This window comes from Maniola jurtina, chromosome 10 (genome assembly GCF_905333055.1).
Source record: "Maniola jurtina chromosome 10, ilManJurt1.1, whole genome shotgun sequence".
Classification (NCBI taxonomy): Eukaryota; Metazoa; Arthropoda; class Insecta; order Lepidoptera; family Nymphalidae; genus Maniola; species Maniola jurtina.
The window spans coordinates 12,594,966-12,612,440 of NC_060038.1; positions in this window are offsets into that span (position 1 = coordinate 12,594,966).

Consider the following 17,475-nt stretch of genomic DNA (forward strand, 5'->3'; position numbering starts at 1 on the left):
TAAATGCATCCCACATTCAGGCGACCTCTGTGGCTGGTGCAGCGGCCACCAGCGCTGAACGGGCCACTAAGAGGCGCAAATATAAAAAACTCGATGGCAGCATCATATTTGTGCCTTTTTGGCGTGGAGACGAGCTCTTTTTGAAGAAATTTCGAAAACGGTTATCGAGTTAACCGAGGACCCGAGAGCTGGCGGCTACTTTGGGCAAAGAATTAGTTTGGCCATCAAAAGGGGTAATGCTGCCAACATCTTAGGTACAGTGGCCTCGCTGTGGTGGTTTGGATGAGGTTTTAGATTTAATTTTCTTTAATTTTTTTTTAAAGTTTTAATTTAGAATTAAGTTTATTTTATAGAATTGTCATATAACTGATTCATTGGTAAGAAAGAGATGTGGATACTCTAAAATTTGGTTGCGAATAGAATTAGTACAATTGTTCGCGCTACTCGCTATCTAAATTCAATTTACTATAGCGAATCCAGCACAGACTTGTTTTATAGAAATATGAATGGTTTACGCCGAAGTTTAATTAAGTTGTTTGCGTAATGTTCTAGATTTAGTTTGCTTCACACTGTGATTCAATAGGTACTCAGCTTGTCCATTTATTAATTTATTAACCTATTATTAGCTTTAAGTTATATAATTTTAAGACTATTTAGTTTATAAAGCTGTAATTTTTCAAATACAATAAAATAAATAACTTTATCTATATTTTTATAATTAAAAAAAATCTAGAGGTCTTTTCAAAAAGAAGACCCTTAAATTGTAGACTGAAGGGATATAGCTAATTGAAAAATATAAGAAACATTGAAATGATATTTAATTATTATGAATTTAACTATGTACATAATTTTAACTATTCTATTCTATAAATAATAAAATCAAATGAAAGTACACTAAATACCTATCAATAAATTTATCATAATAAATATTATACTAATGGTAAATTAAATCCCTAATAATCTCAATTATTAAGTAAGATGTTGGTTAAATTCAAATCCCAAAATATTTTATAGAAAATATATTTATTTTAAATACTTCTAGTTTCGTGTTCGAAAATGAAATGTGTGCAATTAAATAAAATACAATAAATGAGTCTGTGCTGACTGTGTTTAAAAACACGTGCATGTTTTTTACTTATTTTTGCTTCAGTTAATTTTCTTACTAATATAATAAGAAAATTATGCCTTACTAAAAATAATGTCAACTGATAAAAGTAAATAAAAATAATGTAAATCTGTCTGTGCTTGTAGCTCATAACTTTCTTAGAGCAAAACGCTAATACCGCAAACAGTGGAATGGAGAACTACAATAATCGCAAAGTAGTCCAATACACGGTGTGGAAAAAAAAAAAAACAGTTTGTGCTTTCGCCTTATGGTGGATGCGACGGGTCTGCCAGCGAAAGCCTTTAATTTGGTTTTCCGCAATTTGTAAACTAATACGACAAAGTAGGCTTATGGCAGGCTTTCGCGGGCAGACCCGTCTCATGCCCCTTAACATATTTCCGCTTTCTGGTTAGCTTTTGCATTCGCAAAATCACGCACTGTGGGAAGCAGTCATTACTTTTGGAGAAAGCGCCTGTGAGAGCCAGACCTTCGTTATTTCATAAAAGCTGAAAGTTTCTCTGCGCATTGCCCCCAACAAACAGGAACGATTAGAGACTATGAAGTTTGGATCGTGGTGGCTTTGGCAGATAACAGATAACAGAGAGGTATAAAATCTTTCGTCAAAGCATGAAGTCTAATTTTTTCTTCGGAATAGTATTTAGAAATCACGTCATGCATTGCCAGACATTCAAAGTCGCTGATCGCTCCGCCCTGTTATTGAGATAATACGCAGAGAAACTTTCAGCTTTTATAAAATAACGAAGGTCTGACCGTCAGGGGCTCTTAGGCTGAGATCTATAGAGCGCACTTTGACTTTGCTCAGACTTAAGACACTGTTAAAACGAGACAGCATTATACCGCTGGCATAAATCTGCCTCGTTTTAACTGAAACTTAAGTCTAAGCAAAGTCAAAGCGCGCTCTATAGATTTCAACCCTAGTTCATTTATTTATCAAGTCAATTTTTTAATATATTTTCCTTCTCTATTGATATATAATTTAGGCGGTTCGTGTTCGTGCACCATGTTGGTGTAGCACACTATCTGTGAGCAGTCCACCATCACGCGGGCCCCGCACCCACTGCTGGTCTTGCTCGAGCAGATCCAACGATGCGAGTTCTTGTTAGCCCTGTAGAAGGTATATCCGTTTATCATAAGTAGAATGCTTCCGTTTTTCTTTGTAATAAACTTTGTGTCATAAACTGTAAAGAAAATATGTAATGTTACAATTTATTCAAGTGTTGGTACATTGATTTCTTCAATGATTTCTTCGAGCCCTAGACGGAGCTTTGCGCTTGCCCAAGCATTGCCAGTGATGCCCGCGCCAATGCTACCAGTAAGGCGTACCGACAATCCGAAAAAAATCTTCTACACCCAGCAGCCAGTGTAAGTTCGTTAGAGTTCCCGGAGCTTCTTAATTTCAACAAATTTAACACCTGCGACCCGCGCGCGTCGTCATTAGCTTGGACGCCTTGGCATTACCTAAGGAAGCACAGATAAGACTCACAATAAAAATTTCGGGATGGCGACAGTGATTTTTTTATCATAAGTCGTACAGAACAGGTCATAACAAGAATTAAGTCTATATAAAATTTTCATTTAAAAACAAAATATCACATATTTATAAATTATTTATAATTTATCTTCTATTTACCATTATTTCTTGTCTTTTAAACTTCAACTGCGTCAATAAATCCAAAACTGATATGCGTCCCTGAGCAGGTCGAAATGCAGAAGGATCTGGGACTCCACCGTATTATCCCAAGAAAACCTCTATTTTTATGAGATTTATTGAACAATATGATGCAGACGGAGAGAGAGAGAAAGAGAAAAACGGTGAGAACTTCTGATTTTATGAAAACTGAACGCACACTTTTGTCTATGTCAAACGTAGACAAAAGTGTGGGTTGAGCTGGCATAAAATCTGAACTTCTCATCGTTTTAATCTCTCTTTCTTTAAAGCATGTTCACTCGTATGTTCTATCCTTCTAACCTTCTCTTCTTCAAAAATCGGATCAGGTTGACGAAAGTAAGTCAATCCGATTTTTATAAGACCAGTTTTTTTTATTTGATAGAATGTTCTGTATTTTGTTAGCACTATATTTAGGAGGGCCGTGGTTATGTACCAGATTGTTGCTGTATGTTGCTTGATGAATCTGACACGGGATAATTTACTTCTCGAACAGATCCAGTAATAAGAGATCTTCACAAAATAAGAAGCGATGTCCAATTTTTACCAACTCAATGCTGTCTTCTTCACTGGTTTAATTCTTCTCCGTCAAAAATCGGATCGAGTTGACATAGATGCTTCATCATCTATGGCAATGCTTCATGCATGCCATAGTTACTTCAATCTTCGTAGGAACGGTTTTCGTGAGATGGTTTAACTAAAGTAGTTGATGTTCTATTTCACGAGTACCGTCGGGCTATTTGTGTGAGTGCACACGTGCACATTGTTATAGTGTGCGTGGCGCTCAGTTTCAACCGCGACGCGGTTTACGTTACGCACACAAATGCTTTCGCGCATATTGGTACACTCACTACTACAACCAAGGCTGAGCGGTCATCGTGAAAAATAACATGTAATATCTCTATGCTTGGAGGTTACGATGTTACTATGAAACCTATTCCTTCGTCATTAATGATATACTTAGGCGGACCGTGGTTGTGTACCAGACTACTGTATACAATTCTGTGTTGCTTGTCAAGCCTGACACGGGAAAGGCATTTACTGCTCGCTTTTTTAGAACAATTCCAATAATAAGAGTTCTTATGCGCTTTAGAGAATGTGTATTCGTTGATCATGAGCAGGACACTTCCTTTGGAATTTGAAATAAATTTAATGTCTAATCCTGAAAACGAAATATGTGGATTTTTAACTTTATCTAAAAATAAATATGTGAGGACACAATAGGACCGGCTTGGAACTAACAATATTAATTCACTAACAGTTCCATCAATCTCCATAACTGAGGCGGTAACCCTGCAGCATCAAAATTAAGCAGTTTGTATTGAACAAAAAAAAAATTACAAATCGGTTCAGAAATTGTGGAAAAATCGGTCTTCACACATACATAGAAAAAAGAGCCGAATTGAAATATTTTTTTGACGTGAGATTTAATACTATTCTAAAGAAAATTAAAAAAAAAAATTTGACTGTATACTTTGGCGTAAGATTTTTTACACCTTCATTACCTCTTATGCCCCTAAGCTACCATGATCCGAACTTCATAGTCGTTGATCATTCCTCCCTAAGTTGGGGACAATACGCAAAGAAACTTTCAGCTTTTATAAAATAAAGAAGGTCTGGCACGCGCTGGCTCGTAGCCGATTAGAAACTCTTTGATTTTCCAGGATTAAAAGTAGCCTATGTCGGATTTTGAGATGCTAGTTATCTCTGTACCCAATTTCATAAAAATGGGTCGTGGAAAAGAACAAAGACAGTCACTTTCACATTATTTTATAGTATCGGTATGGATAAGTATGGATTATTTCATTAGCTGTTTAGCAAACGAGTATCGCCCGTCGCCGGTTATTTTATAAATAGGCGGATTGTGGTTATGGTGTAAGTCATAACAGGTAATTCTTTGTGACTGATCGATCCTTATACGAGATCTGCAGCCACCGCGTTGTCTGCTGGAGCAGTCCCAGTAGTACGAGTTTTTGTTTGACTTGGAGAATGTATACCCTTGCAGCATGAGGACTACACTGCCATTTGATTTCGTTATAAAACTGACTTTTAAACCTGTAAACAATATATATCTATGTGAGTCTAAGCGTACGCTGAGCCGCAATTGGCATAGCACAGCATGCTGGGCAGGGCAGTTGAGGCAGACATAGGCCACGAGCGTATGCTGCGACGCAGCTGAGTGGCACATACTAGTTTTAGTAAGTACAGTCAGTAACAAAGCTAGGTTCTTCACAAAAAACAAACGGCTATCTTCTTCTTGTTGAAGTGCCGTCTCCTACCAGAGGTTGGCAACCATTAGGACTATCTGCACCTTGGACGCTGCTGCGAGGAAAATATATCGGGTACTCTTCCTGTACCATTGGCGTTAATTCTCGAGCCACGATGTTTTTCCTCGGCCAGGTGGTCTTCTGCGGGCTATATTCCCCTAAATAATGACCTGATGGAGGTCTTATTTGTTAATAATTTGGTCGAAGTACTCCAGCTTTCGCACTTTTACGGTCAGGATTAGCGCCAAGCGACTACGGGCGGTGCGAACCTAGTTTTGGTGCTGACTGTACATAGAATAGACGTTTTTGAGTTGTCGTCGTTGACGTCACAAAGCGACTCACAACAGTACAGACGCTGTCTGCATCGCATGTGCCTGCGCCGCAGCAAACGCAGCTCTCAGAACGTTTATGCATTGCAAAATCTGCTCCTCTCTGAACTGCGTCTCTAATGGACTAATGTACGCGGAGGACAAAAATGGGTCACTAAAGCGGAACTTAAATTACAAAATTAGTGGCATGAAATTAGTTTCACAACATTAGTTTCATCATCAATTGCACGTGTAAACGTCTAATTTCGTAATGCATGCAATACGAAATCAGATGCATGCGTTACGAAATTAGACGTTAACACGTGCAATTGGAAATGAAATTATTGTCGTGAAACTAATTTCGTGCCACCAATTTCATAATGTAAATTCCGCTTAAGCACTGCATTGCATAACGCACACGATGGACTAGTAGTACGGGGAAACACCATAGTAAAAGACTTTTGTCTTACGCAGAGAAGTCCCTCGTCTGCTCAGGCCCTTATATATTTACTTATTATAATCAAAATAATAACTCGACCTATATTTACTTCATATTTTATTTTTCATAATCGCAATGTTTTTCATAATCCATATTAAAATGACTCCTCAAACAAAACAGATGACGTTTTGATGCCGCCATTATGACTCTGTAATCTGTATCTCACGTACCTACCAAAATAATTTAATTTAATACAATTTAAAATTTAAAACAACAAATAATAAAAAATTTAAAATGTCCGTCACAAAAATTAAAAAAGTACATGGTGCATTGTATCTTGTACAGTTATAGTACGGAACCCTTCGTGTGAAAGTCCGGCTCGCACTTAGCCAAGTTTGTTCCTTAAGATACTTTAATATATTTCCCTTCAGATGTTTTAAAATAAGTCGGGGACGGGTGGTTATGCTGTAAGTTATAATCGGAGAAGGTGCCTGCGGTCTGCACGCGGACCCTGGCCTTGCAACCGGTGCCTTTGAAGGACGAGCACATCCACACCCGGGATGCCTTGTTGACCCTTGCGAAGGTATAGTTGTTTATCATCAACAGTTGACCGCCACGGGTGGAGTCTATGTATTCACACCTGATACCTGCAAGCAAAGCCCGAAATAAGGGCATTAATATCCTATTCAAATACCTATTCCTGCTAAGATTATCTTCGATTCCACGTCAACCCTAGGGTAATATTTGACGGCTATATCGATTTCAGGACCAAACCGAGAGTTTCCACACTCTAGTTCACTCTGTTAGTAGGAATCATCACTATTTGTTGCATGTTATCATCTGGGAGTGTTTATGAATCAGAATCCCATATCCCAGGCAGTTCAGGACCTATCTGAACTTACGTGGGATGCATTTTATAGTACGAATCCACCCCACTCCTAACTGTACGAAGGTACCCCAACCCAAGAAATGAAACAATAAATTCAAAATAAAAATAAAGGTTAAGGTTATCCCAAAATTAATGTTTACTTATTAATCTAAGGCACTTATTTAAAAACTATTGTATGTTACTTTAACAATTTGAGCTAAACTTATTACGAATTAATGTGTTCAAAGATGAGTCGAAAAATAATTTTCGCGGTGTGAAAACACTTTTTGACTTATTCCAAAAAAGCTAAAGGTTGTATAGTCACTGCACTTAGCTGTTAGCCCATGAACATGAACCTCACATATATACACAAACAAAAACGCGTCACCATGTACTATAGTCATCGATGACTATAGTGGAGATATGACTGCTCCCTCTGTACGAATCCTACCTGCTTTCCCCTAAATACGTTCGATGTTTTTAAAATTTATTTACATTTATAATATATTCCTTCTTTACTTCTATAATACGTCGGAGGTGGATGGTTATGATCTAAGTTGTAACTTAATATCATGTCGTGTTTTGCGTTAAGTCGGACCCTAGCTTTACAACCGCTGGATTTGTAAGTCGAACACATCCACACATAGCAAGTTTTGTTGATTCTCACGTACGTGTAATTGTCCAACATTAAAAGTTTAGCGCCTCGCGATGAATCGATGAAATTGAATTCCATATCTGGAAAATAAAATTATTCAATGACAAGCTATGGCAGACAAATTCTAAATCATTTATTCAAAGTAGGTATTATTACTCCTTATGATGGGCTGAATAATTGTTAGATTTTTAAGATGATATAGTGATGATAATTAATTACGTAAACTTAAAACTAAAGCTTCGATGGTTCTAATAGCGCGCAGGTCTGAGAAGAGCCCACAACAAACTCAGTCGGGTATTCTTTTTTATCATCAGTTCACAAAATCACTGAACTCCTTAGAACTATCACAGCTGTTAAGCAACTCGTTCCCAAGCTTTCTTATCATTTAAATAATCCTTTACATTCATCGTCATCATTATCAACCCATTGGCGGCTCACTACTGAGCACAGGTCTCCTCTTAGAATGAGATGGGTTTGTTTGGCTTCAGTCAACCAGGGTGACCAAGTGCGAATTGACAGACTTCACACACCTTTGAGACAACATTATGGAGAACTGTTAGGGATGCAGGAACAATTTTGTAGATAATTATATGATCTACAATTTTGTTTGACATACTTTATGATAAAACTTACCGTTTAGCTGGGAAATGAAAAATTCCTATTTTTGTGAAATTTGACCTCGAATATTTTTTCAAATGTGGAATCGATGGGGACTTTTCACAATTCATTTATATTGGTGTTCCCAACATTCGTATCAATTTTTAGCTCTATGCGAATTATTGTATCCTTCAGTGTATATTTTGACTGGACTACAATTTATATCCTATAGTGAAAAATGAGGTTATTTAGTGTTCGTGGAATGTCGGCTAAGGATAGATTGATAGATAGAAAGGTAGATAAAAAATATATTTGTCCATGAAACATTATTAAGTACATTCACGCTTACAAAGATGTAAGTAAATTATATTTACTTAAAACTATTCAAATCAATGTGGAGCAACTAAAAAGTAGCACCGTTCCGTTTTTACCATTGTGATACGGAGCCCTAATAAAAGGCGGGATAAGATCGGAAAGCTCCTGAAATATACTTCTCATCAAAAAATCGAAATATCACGCAGCGCCTTTTAGTTTGGAAGTTTTTCGTTTTGACGTGACAACGTCTTATAATTCGATAGAGCCGGCTGCACGCACGAAAAAACATGACTCATGCGGCGTTACCTCGCTCTGAGGCGTTCCATGTAAGGCTTGAAGTGCAAGCGAGAGCGCGGAACGAGCGACAAAGAAGCACAATCGGCCTTTGTTGTCACGTAAACCGACTTTCCATCCATCCATCCATCAGCCTGTAAGCGTCCACTGCTGGACATAGGCCTTTCCAAGAGCGCGCCACCAAACACGGTCCTCCGACTTCCTCATCCACCCGCTCCCCGCCACCTTCTTCAGGTCATCGGTCCAGCGGGCTGGAGGTCGTCCCACACTGCGCTTACCGGTACGCGGTCTCCACTCCAGAACACGTCTGCCCCAACGGCCGTCGGTTCTGCGACAGACATGGCCTGCCCATTGCCACTTCAGCTTGCTAATCCTTTGAGCTATGTCGGTCGCTTTTGTTCTCCTGCGAATTTCCTCGTTCCGGATTTTATCCCTGAGAGTAATACCCAACATAGCTCGCTCCATAGCGCGCTGAGCGACTTTTAGTTTGTGGACGAGGCCAACTGTCAGTGTCCACGTTTCAGCTCCATACGTCATCACAGGTAGGACACACTCATTAAAGACCTTAGTCTTAAGGCTTTGCGGTATCGACGATTCGAAGACCTGACGTAGCTTTGAAAATGCTGCCCAGCCCAGCTGGATTCTTCTGTCAGTCTCCTTGTCGAAGTTGTTTCTGCCGAATTTTACCGAACCGACTTTACAGACAACCAATTTTTTTTTGATGACAAGTAGATATACATCCTTTAAATAAAACACCGGTAAGCTAGCCTCTTACGGCGGCGATCAAATCTCTGATATTTCGTCAGTAGAGGATAGGATATACTTATATATTTTAGATTTTAACATAGCTTCCGTCTTTCGTTATATAATAGTTAGGAGGTGGGTGCTTATGTTCCAAGTTGCAATTCAGTATGACGTTAGTCGGACTCATGTAGACCTTAGCTTTGCAACCCTGAGCCTTGTTAGAGCAAACCCACACGTGGGACGTTCGGTTGTTCCTGGCAAAGGTGTAGTTTTCAACCATCAACAGTTGCCCGCCACGTTTAGAATCTATGAACTGGACTTCCATTTCTAAAAGCAAAACAACAGGAAAATTATAAATTTTAATAATAAGGTTAATTATTTTTATTATAGTTCGCCGATTTCTCAACCTGTCGCCCTGACGCCCGGCCGTTTGGTCTCCCCCACCGGGGTGTAATCCTCCGCCCGGTACAAATATGTATTTATGTAACGTGTATGTAGGTTTATTTATTTTTATGTATGTAATTATATTATATTTCTTTTGGCTTTTATATGTATCTATTTTGTACTCAGGCGTGAGAATATAGAATATAGGTTAACTCGGTACTAACATTATAAACACTTAAAGTTTAAAAGTTACAAATCTCTGGAACTTGTGAACCGATTTTGAAAATTCTTTAACCAGTAGAAAGCTACATTATTCCTAAGTGACATAGGGTACATTTTATTTTCAAAAAATTAGAGATCTCTACGAAAATTGTAATAAACTACCCGTGCGAAGGCGAGCCAGTAATTAATATGAATGTCTGTTGGCTAAACTTACATGTTAGACGGAGTAGGACCTCGGCACGCGACGCGACGCTAAATACTTAGACTTATACTCTGTCTAGAACTAGTCAGGCGTACTCCGACTAACATGCAAGTTCAACTGACAGAAAATATATTCTATAATGGATACACTCACAATATTGAAACAGTGGGTTTAAATAAAAAGAGCAAATCAATATAATCGCACTAATTTATTTTATCACTTCACTCAACACACTAATAATTACTCTCATATATTTGTTACTAATACACTTATTTACTTATTACACATTTATTACACACTTATTACACTTATTTACACAAACCGGCAGTATTTCAGCTTATAATGCGTACGATACAATAATAATCCTAAAAATGAGCTCGCATGGCTTTATATGGCGTTATCCCCACCGAAGGCATTCGGCAGTTGTTGCTGAGTGGCGTTCGGCTGTCAATGGCGCTGGCGTTGGCGTTCAATGGCCGCTAGGCTATGATTGGCCGGCGTTTGGCTCGGCTTGACTCGGATAGTCTGGTTGGCGTTGGCGCGTTGCGATTGGCTGAGGCGGTGTGGCGTTACATTCGGCCGTCCTGAAACAATGAATTGCTCCCGCAATGGGAAAATGCTTGGTTAGCTTTCTGGTAGGCAATAGCTCAATAAGGGCTTCGGTTTCAAGTTATTTATCGGAACAGTTAGCACTGTTGGATATAAGAACCGTAGGCGCTGTGATATGGCTTTAAAGAGTCTGCTCAGGCATGTACAAGCTTTGTAGCCTCGAAATCCCTTAACACTGCGGGTTCTCTTAATGCCTACCAGCTTGGTTACGAAAATGAACCTGAGTAAATGCTATCAGTGTTTACTTTTGTCGCAATGCTTGTGGGAACTTGCCACTAAATAACTAAATTCCTTTGTTATAATTAAATGAAATATTAATTTTGTCAGTTACATTATCTAGTTAGCTTTATCCTATCGCTTGCTATCCTTTACCGAGCATTTGCCTTGTTACGCATAACCTCCCCGAGTTTACTAATTTATATTAATAGCAACATGGCATCGTGACCTAGGTAAATACCAAATTATGGATAGCACATTCTTTGAGAGTATTGTCAGTAGTCCAAATAATATCAAGTAAGCAGTTTGTCCAATCATTTTATTCGCAGTCTCGCTAGGGCCTGTGGCACAACGCGTTTAACATGGTCTGGTTAGTGCTTGGCTTGGCTTGACTAGGCACTTGGCTCGTGGTAGTATCATGGAGGTCAAAACATACCTAACTATTAATCAGTCGACACTCGAAAACTCTAAATGTCTACTAGTAAAAGCATTCTTATAGTCACTTTATAAGTTTGCTAGGATGTTCAAATAAGCCAAATTATGTATAATATTCTACGAAACTGATCGTTTTCGGCTAGTAACAAATTTTGCAAAAGCATCTGTAATAATCAAATTGTACCTATACTACTGATGAGCGATATCCTTTCGCTGTCTTACAAAATGGTTTTACAAAATGTGGTCAGTATGAATTCTACAAAATTTTAATCCAATGCTATTGGTCTGTGATCTAAACTGCAATCTTATCTACTTTAAAACCAAGACGAAACAAAAGAACATTATTTAATTTATAAATTATTATCGTTTTTCAGTTGTACTATTTTTCCACGTTTTACTTTAGAGACATTTTTGAAAGAAAAACCGTCAACAGACTGGCTTGTAGAAAGGAAGTGAATAGCTTCTCGTGAAGCTGTGAATGCTATTACTCTGACTTGAAAAGGAATCTCACTTAAATCCTTGCAGGGAGATCTCTCAACGAGCAACGAGATGAAAGTACTCCTATCGAAAGTAAAACTTGGCTTTCGAAAGTAAAAATTGGATACCGAAAGTAAAACTTGGCTATCGAAAGTAAAACTTGGCTACCGAAAGTAAAACTTGGCTACCGAAAGTAAAACTTGGCTACCGAAAGTAAAACTTGGCTACCGAAAGTAAAACTTGGCTACCGAAAGTAAAACTTGGCTACCGAAAGTAAAACTTGGCTACCGAAAGTAAAACTTGGCTACCGAAAGTAAAACTTGGCTACCGAAAGTAAGACCTGGCTGTAGAAAGTAAGACCTCACTACAGAAATTAAGACCTGGCTGCATGAAGTAAGACTTGGCTGCAGAAAGTAAGACCTGGCTGCAGAAAGTAAGACTTGGCGGCAGAAAGTAAGACTTGGCGGCAGAAAGTAAGACTTGGCGGCAGAAAGTAAGACTTGGCGGCAGAAAGTAAGACTTGGCGGCAGAAAGTACCTAAGACTTGGCGGCAGAAAGTACCTAAGACTTGGCGGCAGAAAGTAAGACTTGGCGGCAGAAAGTAAGACTTGGCGGCAGAAAGTAAGACTTGGCGGCAGAAAGTAAGACTTGGCTACTGTCTTCACTTCGGCATCTATGTAATTCCGAAAACAGTTCACGATTGAATTTAGGTAATACAGGATCATCAGTTAAATAACAGTTTTCTATTCCATTCCTATTCCCTACTATGTAAGCTACATAACCAGGCAGGCATACTAACACCAACTGAACTCAAGATATTATGTAAAATGTCAGTCTAGTCGGCTTAGTGAAAATTCTTACGGTACGTCCGGTCCACCTGACTAACAATGAACGGCACAAAGCTAAATCATGGCTATAATTAAAAGTGCCACTTGAACTTTCTACTTACATTATGATTGGACCGACAATCTAAAGGTAGAATGATAAAATTGACTCGATTGAAAGCTTGTTGGCAAAAGTACGTAACGTACATGCTGCCTACAAGCACTACTTTTTTTCTAAAATGACAAAAGCATTATCAAAATCATAAGGATGTCTAACTGGTAATAATTATTATTACGTTTCCTCCAAGTGCCCGATTCTGCCTAAATTACACTACCTATTTGTATTTACTCATACGCTGTGCCACTGGCTTGTATATTATACGAGACAGTCCCAAAGCCGTGAGTAAGATCTACTTACTATGCTCTCAATCATTCAAAGAATGTGATTTAAACTACAAGTTACAACACGTACAGACTAACTTTTAGTAAAAATAAAACAACAGTCATACCATACAGCATAAACGCTTAACAGCCCTTATGTGACCCCAAATAGGCGACAATGCGGCGGCTTATAGATACCCATTGGCTGCAACCCTGCATCGTTAGCGCGCCACGATGAGGTGCCTCGCAGTGACGCGCTCGGCATCAGGCACACAGCGCACAGCAGAGCATCAGTGGTGACCATCGTAGGCGATGACGTTTGCACTTCACGAACTCACCAAAAATTCCGAGAAAAGAAAGATAAGCACAATATTATTGTTTGACTACAAGTAGCTCCCAGTCGATTCATAAAGTACGTCTGCCCCAATTATGAAGATCTATATTCATATTACATAACAATCATATAACCACATGAAAATCAATTTCACAAGAAACTCAAAAGTGAACATCATAAAATAATTCGATTTTACATTCAAATTGCGATCGCCATGCTATATGCAAAACTGAGTTTGAGCACACTGAAAGTATTGTATTGTAGTAAGTACTGTATTGTACCCTTAAAAATAATTTATAGGTACCCCACACGTACCCCGTGTTGTCTGTATGACTGCAGCGGGAATATCACTGACGACGCGAAAAAAATAACCTTAAAGGTTTATAGAACCTTATACTATGACTGAGCCTTGTGCAAATAAAAACACTAATAGCGTCAAAGCTTGTTTCTTAAAAACTTCTGGTTGAAATTTGCGGGTAGTCTGAGAACTATTGTTACCATCCGATATACTAGATTTTTTTTTTTAATTAATTGCTGCAAAAGTAGGGATTAGGCGTTTAATCAGTATGTATTTGTGTCAGTTCATAACCTCTCAACAACTTTAACCGATTTTGATAAATGATACGTCATTCGTCTTGATGGCGTGTGTGTCAATGGATACATAGAATTCTTTAAACAATCAATGTGGGGGATTTCATACGATTTAATGTAAGAGCCGAAAAAATATGCAGCGCAAACAGCAGTCGGGAGTTTTTATTTTTTACTATTTAACTTATTGAATTACTTGTTAACTTTTTCGTACCGGTAGCACTCTAGAATTAAACTGCGAATTCAAATTGCGGGTATCTCGGCGAGATGCAACGTGAAAAGTGGATGGTTGAGCGGGTTTTTACCTAATTCGATAAAAAGTTGACTAAATAAATTGGTTGAAATTTTAGCATTAGTATTTACCGCCTTTATTTCATCAGTTATATATATACAGCACGTGTATTTTTGTTAGGAAAACTGTAAATAAAACAATACACACGAATATCACATTCACAAAAATTAAAACTAAAACTCGTCGAGCTAGCTACCTTGCCTTACCCAAAACTAGAACAATTTATGGCAGAAAAACCCTTACCTATGAAGGAGCTAAACTGTACAACAAAATACCTGCACACATAAAAAAAATGTACACTCATTCAATCCATTTAAAACTGAATAATTAGCTGCTCACATTATGAGTAATGCGAATTACTTCAGCAAATGCGCTGAATGAGTACTTCATTAAATGGCGAATATTGTAAACTTTATTTTCTCATGTAAATGACCTTTTTTTTATGAGAATACGTCTTTAAACCTAAACCTTTATTTGACGGTCAGATATGCCACAAATTATAGTTATATTTTTAGCTTCAGCTATCACTCAAACCATTCACTCTATCCGCGAGCGTATAATGACCACCTATCATAACCCGCGTGCCCTAATACTAATTTCATAACCTCAAACAGGGTGTTAGCAATATTAACCTTTCACGGTCATCTCATCAGTAGAGGTTACAAACACGATCAACCTCATTACACTATGCATCAATATCATTAAAAACGGGATTAAAATTTGAAATGGAATAATGGATGGATCATACCTCAGTTATTACGCGTAGAAGTTGAGGGTAGGTTGCCATCGGGCGTAGAAACCATGCACGCTGCAGATGAATGTACCTCCGGTTCAAAACTCTTCTAAGGACCTTCCGGGCCCCAGAAGTGGACGATCTTCATTGTCGCTTGATTTTTACACGGTGATTCGTTTCCCTCTTGCGGAGGAACAAAGTAGCCGGCATGTATTTGCCGAATCGTTAATTGGCGCGATTATGCATCATAACTTTCTTTATTAATCCCACTTCTGAGATGAAACAGTGGGTTTAAATAAAAAGAGCAAATCAGTATAATCGCACTAATTTATTTTATCACTTCACTCAACACACTAATAATTACTCTCATATATTTGTTACTAATACACTTATTTACTTATTACACATTTATTACACACTTATTACACTTATTTACACAAACCGGCAGTATTTCAGCTTATAATGCGTACGATACAATAATAATCCTAAAAATGAGCTCGCATGGCTTTATATGGCGTTATCCCCACCGAAGGCATTCGGCAGTTGTTGCTGAGTGGCGTTCGGCTGTCAATGGCGCTGGCGTTGGCGTTCAATGGCCGCTAGGCTATGATTGGCCGGCGTTTGGCTCGGCTTGACTCGGATAGTCTGGTTGGCGTTGGCGCGTTGCGATTGGCTGAGGCGGTGTGGCGTTACAATATATAATAAAAATAGAATATTTAATAAACACAAGTGTAACTTATAAGCTCACTAATCCATGGTAAATGTAGTGAAAAATTGCGCACAGAATTTCACTGGATTGTGACATATTATATCAAAATCCTAGTTGGTCTTCTATAGATCAAGGCGACTGATCAGTCGTTTGGGTATAGCCACTGCGCGACAAGTCGCCGAGTCGTTCGTGCGGCCGGCGATCACGTGCGACCACCTGTCAAGACACACGGCCAGTGTGTTAAGCCAAGTTCGAGTAAGAAAAATATAAACAGATCAGATAGTCACGGTCGCCGTCGACCGTGCTGCCGGCGAACTGTCGACAGTGCGTTATGTCTCTAAAGTCCAAATCGTACGCGAAATGTCGAGATGGCAATCGGGGTATGAGGCGGGGGGATGCCCCGCACACCTGCACGTCACCCGCACTATTTTTTTTTACATTCAGATACCCCTTGATTGCAATCTCACCTGGTGGTGACTGATAATGCAATCTAAGATGGAAGCGGGCTAACCTGGAAGAGGTATGGCAGTTTTTATTAAACTCATACCCCTTTGGTTTATACACGGCATCGTACCGGGAGACTAAATCGCTTGACGGCACGGCTTTGCTGGTAGAGTGGTAACTAACCACGGCAGAAGCTTTCACCAGACCTAGACTAGAGAAAATTTAGAAATTTTAAAAGTCCAACCTGACGGGAATCGAACCTGGGACCTCTCACTAATATAACCGCAGCGCTCACCACTTCGCCAGGGGGGGTCGTCAATTTATCCCGCACCGGGTTAGCGCGGAGGCTGTGCGGATGCGCGAAGTTCCCCACCCCGATTGTCATCTCGGCCTGTCGCGTACTATAGTATTGGCGTCACTCAGAAAAGCAGGTATTATTTAAATATTTTTTATCGAATTATTGGAATGTCTCTCAAAACCAACACAAAAAACATCAGGTTCAATGTGTAGAGGTTATCCGAGAGTTTTAATCTAAACAAATTAATGCCAAAATAAATAATTTAATTAGAGCGTGATTGCTATCACAACATCTAATTATCCAGTTCACAATCCAAATACCGAAAATATGCGATATCGCCCCGAATCTCGGAAGGAGACTAAACTACAACCTTCGAAACACCCGTATTTATGCAAGTTCAATCTTGTTGGCCTCCTAGCAACAGATTGTATGACATCGAATGAGCGAAATATCGATTTTATCAATCTACCTGCATTAGATAAATTAATAATTTTATATTATTTTTGACAACTCAAATCAATTTTTAAAAATAACCTTACAGTTCGGCCGTCCTGAATTTAACACGTCCTCGTGTTTCTAATCAATCTTGTCATGTCAGTCGCGGGCTTCCTTGCCCTAAGTCAAATCCAAATCATGGGCTATCCTGCCCTCCGTCAAATCATTAAAACCTACCCTTGAACTGCCGAACTCTCAGTTTTAATATCCAGTCAACAATAAATTCAAACGACTAACTTCTCATTCGATGTATACAAAATCTGAACCACTTATTGCAAATTACTTTCAACTTCACAAAAGACTAAATTCTTTAAAAAAACTAAAAATTTTAATCACCAAATCAAACTCAATAAAAATTTTAATCAAATGTGGGTTGTTTACAAAAAGATACCAAAGCGAAATTAAGGCAACGTGAGACACGTCCCGCTTCTGAATTATTGGCGTCACTCAGAAAAGCAGGTATTATTTAAATATTTTTTATCGAATTATTGGAATGTCTCTCAAAACCAACACAAAAAACATCAGGTTCAATGTGTAGAGGTTATCCGAGAGT